Source organism: Nannospalax galili, unplaced genomic scaffold (assembly GCF_000622305.1).
Source record: "Nannospalax galili isolate Female #2095 unplaced genomic scaffold, S.galili_v1.0 scaffold1086, whole genome shotgun sequence".
In the NCBI taxonomy this organism is placed as follows: Eukaryota; Metazoa; Chordata; class Mammalia; order Rodentia; family Spalacidae; genus Nannospalax; species Nannospalax galili.
In genome coordinates this window covers 1,200,706-1,207,581 of record NW_008354345.1, presented here as the reverse complement: position 1 = coordinate 1,207,581, position 6,876 = coordinate 1,200,706, and positions in this window count along the sequence as shown.

The following is a 6,876-nucleotide window of genomic DNA, read 5'->3' as shown; positions in this document are numbered from 1 at the left end:
ATGGTGGCACTGTTTTGGGAGGTTTTAGAAGGTGTAGCTATCCTGGAGGAAGCACATCACTGGGGGTGGGCTTAGATAGTTCTTAAGCCTTGCCAGATCTCCAGTTGCTCTCTTGCTTCCTGTGCCTGTGTGATGATGTGAGACCTTAGCTTCTGGTCCAGCCACCTCCAGCCACCATGCCTCCCCTGCCATGATGGACTGTAATTCCCCTGGAACCGTAAGCTCAAATAAACCCTTCCTTCTATAAATTGCTTTGGTCAGTGTTTCTATCACAGCAACAGAAAAGTGACTAATACAGTAATTGCTACCAAGAGTGGAATGTTGGCTGTGAAGAACCTGACCATGTGGGGTTTTGGAAAAATGTGGAGGACATTGGAAGTTTGGGCTAGAAAAGTGGTTGATTGCTATAAGCAGAGCTCAACAGGTTATTCTAGTAAACACATGGAAGAAAGTAGTGCTGAGAACAATGTAGCTCCAGAGGGAAATAGGGACTTATGCAGTAATTGGGATATTTTGGCAAAGAGTATGGCTGGAGTCTGCCCACAGCCAAAAGCCTTGTGTGAGGCTAAGTTGAAAAGCCATGGACTAATTTCTCTGGCGGAAGAAATGTCAAGACAGCCTAATGTTGAAATGGTGGCGTAGCTATTAATGGTGAATATTATTCAGATTTACAGAGAAAAAGAGCAAATGGGGAAGAAAGAAATACAGAATGTACAGGATGGATTGAAAAAGAGCACTAGGAAGATTAATGTTGGAGCCCCGGCATGTACTGGAGAGGATTCCATCAATAAGGAGATTAAAGTGATTAAGGAGGGGCCTAGAGATTCAGACTTAAACAATGGAGAGAGTGCCTCCAGGGCAAGCCCACACCCAGTTAAGCCTCCAACTCATGAAAGGAAAATGCTGCAGGAACCACTGAAGGTGCATCCCAAACTTTCAGTCAAGCTTGGCAGTGTCGTTCACCTGAGGCTGGCTTTAGAGGCATGAAAGATGCAAGTGTGACGGGATCATCACTTTTTCCTCCGCATTTCAGAGAGCCTTGGAGGCCAGGCAGTGTGCAGCAGGGATTCCCCTGCCTAGAGAAGGCCCTGATAGGCCATTGCCTGAAGCTGTGAAGGTGAAGCCTGGTTGGCAATGGAGACCTGAAGAAGTTTGTGATGCCAGAGCTGTGAGGCATCTGCCAAGAAGACTTGCACACAGGGAGTGGTACCAGCCCAAGAGAGAGATGTGTGCTGCACGCAGCAAAGCTAGAGAGGCTGAGCCATCTAAGCCCTTTGGAAGTAAATTCCCAGAGGTTGGACGTGGAGCTACTGGATTTGGTGTTTGCCCTGCTGGTTTTTGGTCTTGTTTTGGTCCAGTATTTCTTTACTATGCCTCCATCCCTCCCTTTTGGAATGGTAATATGTATTCAGTTCCAATGTATGTTGGGAGTATGTAATTTGTCTTTTGATTTTACAGGGGCTTACAAGTTAAAATATTTTGCTGAGTCTCAGAAGAGACTTTGGACTGTGGACTTTTGAATAGTAGTGAGATCGATAATGACTATGGGGACTTTTAAAGTTGGACTAAATGCATTTTGCATTTTATATGGTCATGAGCCTATGGGGGCCAGGGGTGGAATGTAATGGTTGGAATGAAAATGTCTCCCACAGGCTCTGAGCATCTGGACATTTTGTCCCCACATGGTAGCGCTGCTTTGGGAGGTTTTAGAAGGTGTGGCTATCCTGGAGGAAGCACTTCACTGGGGGTGGGCTTACAGAGTTCTTAAACCTTGCTGGATTTTCCAGCTGCTCTCTTGCCTCCTGCGTGATGATGTGAGACCTTAGCTTCTGCTCCAGCCACCTCCAGCCACCATGCCTCCCCTGCCATGATGGACTGTAATTCCCCTGGAACCGTAAGCTCAAATAAACTCTTCCTTCTATAAATTGCTTTGGTCAGTGTTTCTGTCTCAGTAACAGAAAAGTGACTAATACAACCGTTATCAAGAATGGCATGTTCAGAGCAGCCCAAATCCAACAGCCTCTGAAGATAGGCCTGGATGCCACTTTTGGCCTCTCAAGATAAAGGACCCTTACTGAGTGGGTTCCAGGCAATGGAGCCCTATATAGGTGGGTGGTTTATGGCCAGCTCAGGTGGGTTTCTCTCATCCCATTCCCCAGAGAAGTGGGAGTTCCAAGTTTGCAGACAGATTCAGTGTGTATGGTGGGCTGGGAGCAGATGCTTCATTATTCCTCTTGGGGAAATGTGGCTGACAGGATTAGGGGTGTGGCTGCTGTGAGTCCCTGTAGCTTGAGAGGTGTGGTACCCCTAATTTAGGCAACAGGTCTCTCCCTAGCAAGTATACTGGGTACTCTGGGTAATAGAGGAGAATTCATGTCCATCAAATGGTCACCAGCTTTCATTTTGAACACATGCTTGTGGGGGCCTCCTCTCATTGAGCCCAGTCTGTCTCAGTGAGAGTTGTCTCTGGCTAGCCCAGTGAAGCTGGTGGTGGAGGGATTCAACCTGATATGGAGAGTCATCTTGTCTTGGTCTTTGGTGTTTCCCTGCCCCCCCCCATTTATTGGACATTCATATTTTTTTTATTTTACATTCTTTTTTTTCCAGGGTCTTATTTCCTTAAAATAGGTGTATTAATTCTTCTGTGGGAAAGTACAAGACTTAGGCCTAGCTCCTGTCTGGTCCCACATGGCCCTGGGCTGGGCTGGTCAGCCCTCAGCTGCTGCCGGGAGGACTGCCTTTTGCTTCATTCTTTTGTGCGCTCCCCTTCAAAGGCCGGTTCCCAATTTACAAACACTTTACTAGTGACCTCCAACAGTTGGGTGCTATTCATTCCTCCAGACCCTCCAGTATTTGTAACTTTTTCTAGGTATCACCTTGGGCTTGGCCCATAACATCAGCATTTACTATTCATTGGTTTTAGACCTTCAAGGTCAAAAGGAGTGCACAGGTGGATGGTCTACATAGCCTCTGTAGATATCAGACAGACTCTCCTCTAGTTTCTGGAGCATTTCAGTGGTCTTGGACATGTGGGTAGGCCCCTTTGCTCCTCCTCTAGTCCTTCTAGTGGGATCTGTTGGTACCTTCTAGGTGGACCCTGTCACCCTCTGAATTGGGGTCCCTGTGGGGCTCTTCTTCTGGGAGGGCGTTTCTGTCCCATATTTCTGCATTCAGTCCTCCCAGTGGGACCCGAGTCATTAACCATTTCTGAACCTCAGTCATCATACTTGCCGTGATTCCTCTGTGTTGAGGAGGGTTAGGGGAAGATGGCAGCTATCTCCCCGGGTGGGAAGATGAGCTTAACAAATGGATTCCACTGTATCTATCACAGCCTGTGGTTTCTTGGAGTATGAAGTAGTGTGGTACTTACAACCGGGAAGTCTGTATGGAGAAGGACTGGTGGAAAATAGGCTGTGCTTCCTCTGTGATTGAATCTGGGATCCTCTAGTCTCATAGGATTATCTGGAAGCTGGGAAGCTGCCTCTGGACTGAACAGAGGCACCTCTCTACCTGTTTAGCTTCCTTAGCCATGGGGGAGGCATCAATGAATGGTATAGGGACATCTTCTCTGGACAGAGGGGCATAATTTTTTGGCCTCAGGGGAGATGTAGATGGTGATGGACTCTTTGGCACAGGAGGGACTCCTGCTCTGAGTGGGGAGGCCTAAGTGAGTAAGGGGCTCATTTGCATCTCCCTGAAGAGTTGGCAGAGTTGATAGGGCCTTTGTTTCTTGGATAGAATTGTGTCTTGGCCAGGAGGATTTTTCTCTTCCCCTTATCCAAAGGACTGTACCAATGTAATTTATAGTCAAGAATGCATATATGGAAATTGATTTGGATGGCTTGGGTCTTTGGTTACCATGTGGTGCATTACCTTAATTTTAGACATGTCAAGGGTTCCCTCTGGTGGCCATTCCACATCAAAGGCTGGCCATTTCAGCTTCTTTTTGGACATTTGGACACCACAGTCCCCTGAATATCCTTCCTTTAAGTTTTTGATCATGCAGTGTAAGATCATGGGCTGTGAGGGACTCTCCTCTGATGTTCCCTCCTCTGTGTTGGTCTCCGAAAGCAGGCACTGCTTGGGACAGGAATTGCTTTGACCATCTGGCCACACCCCTCCTGGAGATGTTGGCACCTCTGACATTTGATCTTGCACTTTCAGCTGTAAACTAAATGAACCTCTTTTCCTTTTCACGTACCCAGCCTTAGGCATTTTGCTGTAGTAACAGAAGACAAACTAGCACAGGATGAAGCCACCCAATACCCTACAAGTCAGAAAACAAGTCAGCTAGACCTTTTTAAAAATAAGCTACTGAAGATCAAGTGCAGGTTGACATGAGCAAGTGAATCCCCTGGGAGCTGAAGATGTATGGAGGAACACACCTTTTGGAGCTGACTTCCCCCAGAGTCCCAGCAGAGATCTCAGGGCAGATCAGATATTGCTGTTGGTTGGGATAGGGACACGGTAAATGATGCTTGAGGTGGTTTGAATAAAAATGTCTCCCATAGGCTCACATGTTTGAAGACTTGGTCGCTAGTTGATGGCACTGTTTGGGGAAAATTATGCAATCTTTAAGATGTTGTGGGGTGCTTCACCAGGGAAGACCACACAGAAAAAGTTTTGCCAAATGAAAGTCGTTACTGGCCAGGGCCATTCAACACAAGGGTGTCGGGAACCCAAGTGTGTAGCACTGGGTCATCTCTAAGGTACGCTTTTATACAGAGAAACCATATCCAGGGGTGAAAAGTTTAAGTTCCCAAGCTTACAGGTGGAGAGCCCCCTTAATTTCTATTCTATTCTATTACATAACAATTACTATTTTGCAGAGGCAAGCCAAGCATAGAGAAGCCATAAATCTGCACTTAGCAGGTGTATTCTGGAACACTCTGACCTGTTCTCAAGACAACTGGGGTCCAGCTGACATGTGTTTCCATACCCTGGGACAACTGCCTGATAATTTCAGAGACTAGAGGCAGCCTAAACTTTAACACGGCGTGGCTATCATCAAGAAGGTGCCCTATGACGAAGAGGCAGTCCTTCCTGGAGGAAGTATGTCACTGGCAGTGGGGCGTGGGGCTTTGAGAGTTTGTACCACCACTGTACATGTAGTTCTCTCTCCGCTTGGTGTTTGTGGTTGAATGTGCACACTCAGCTCCTGTCAACCTCACACGTGCTTTCACGCCTCCCCAACATGATGAACTCTTATGGAACCCTCTGGAACCATAAGCCAAAAGAAGCTCTTTCTTCCATAAGTCGCTTTTGGTCATAGTGTTTGATAAAAGCATTAAAAAGTAGAAAACACAGTGCTCAAGGTCTGGGGAAGATCACTTTCTTTTTTTTCCCATATGAAATAGAAATCTTTATCTCCAGTGGGGAAGAGTAATAAAAGTGATAGCTCAAAGGTACTGATGTAAACATTGGTATCTGGAAAGGCAAATAAAAAAAAATGACAAAATCCTGTTCTGGATCAGGGTCTGTTGTCCCCAAGATAGGCACATGGAGATTACTGAAGAGAGACATTAAACAGAACAACAGAGAACACATCCCTCCTCCATTTCCTTCCCCACCTCAATGGGTAAAGTGTCCACTGAAAACGAGAGTAGATTAGAACTGGAAGGGTGGTGGTGAGGGGCTGATTCTTTCTGGAGAGACAAATCTTTGCAGGAATCAGACCCTAAATACATGTCTTCCCTAGAAGGATTTTAAGCCATTGCTACAGCCAGGGTGAACTCCAAACCCAGTCCCGTACTGCACACAACCGCCCCATGATGGCTTTAACAGAAGGAAAGATGCACTCATCACCACAAAAGTACTGCACTATCAACCACCTTATACTGTATTTATGAATTTTTTCAAAACCTTCGGAGACATAGAAAGATAATTAAAACAGTCCGAATAGATAAGAGATGTATTAGAAATACATCTCAGCTATGGAGGTTGGAATTACCAGACAAATGGAGGTTTTATTTTTATAATTCATGTGTGTCAAAGGAATACTTTTGAGAGTTTAAACATGTGCAATTCTATTGATAGGATCACTAATAATGAAACTAGGTATATAGGCAACTTTTGTGATATGTGTTGATGATGCCACATTCCTGTAAACTTTTCCTTTGTTTTTTAAGTATCACCGTGTTCTCCACATCCTCTCCTAGCAGAAGTGAACTTCATAAACTTGTGTGGTGGCACATACCAGCAATCCCAGCGCTTGGGACATGGAAGAAGGAAGACTGGTCATCTTCAGCTACATAGTGAGTTCAAGGCTAGCCTGGGCTACATCAGACTATGTCAAAAACCCAAACAAGAGATCTCAGCGGACCACCAGAGAGTGCCTGTTCCAGCTTCCCTCTGGCATAGGGGCTGAGAACTCAGGGGACTGCCTGAGAGCACCTGATCCTGCCTCCATGTGGTCAGGCTTTTGAGAGGGAACCGACACTGATTCTAGGCACTCAGTTTTCAAAGCGGCTAAAAAAAAATCCTGAGTCCATCACTCTAGAGTCCAGCCTTGTAAGACAAAAAAAAAAAAAAAAAAAAAAAAAAAAAGAGCAGGAACCTAATAGAGGGATGCTTTTGGAAGCCCTTGTGAAGAAATTCGAATGGACTCTCATATGAACATTTTGAAATGTGCCCTGTTCTGACCTTTTTTCTGGTTCCCTGTCTAGACTTTGTAATACCAACTACCCTTGCCTTTGCTTCTCCTTCACATCTCCTATTCACCAGTAAAGGACCTTCTTTTCTCCATACAGATAATAGTTATGCAATTTGGGAGTCTTTTAGATAGACCCACTGAAGGGGTACTCCAGTTGCCTCACCCTGCATCCCTGTTCAGCATGGAAGAAGCCAAAGCAGCTTGTGCCCCAATTCCCCATTGGC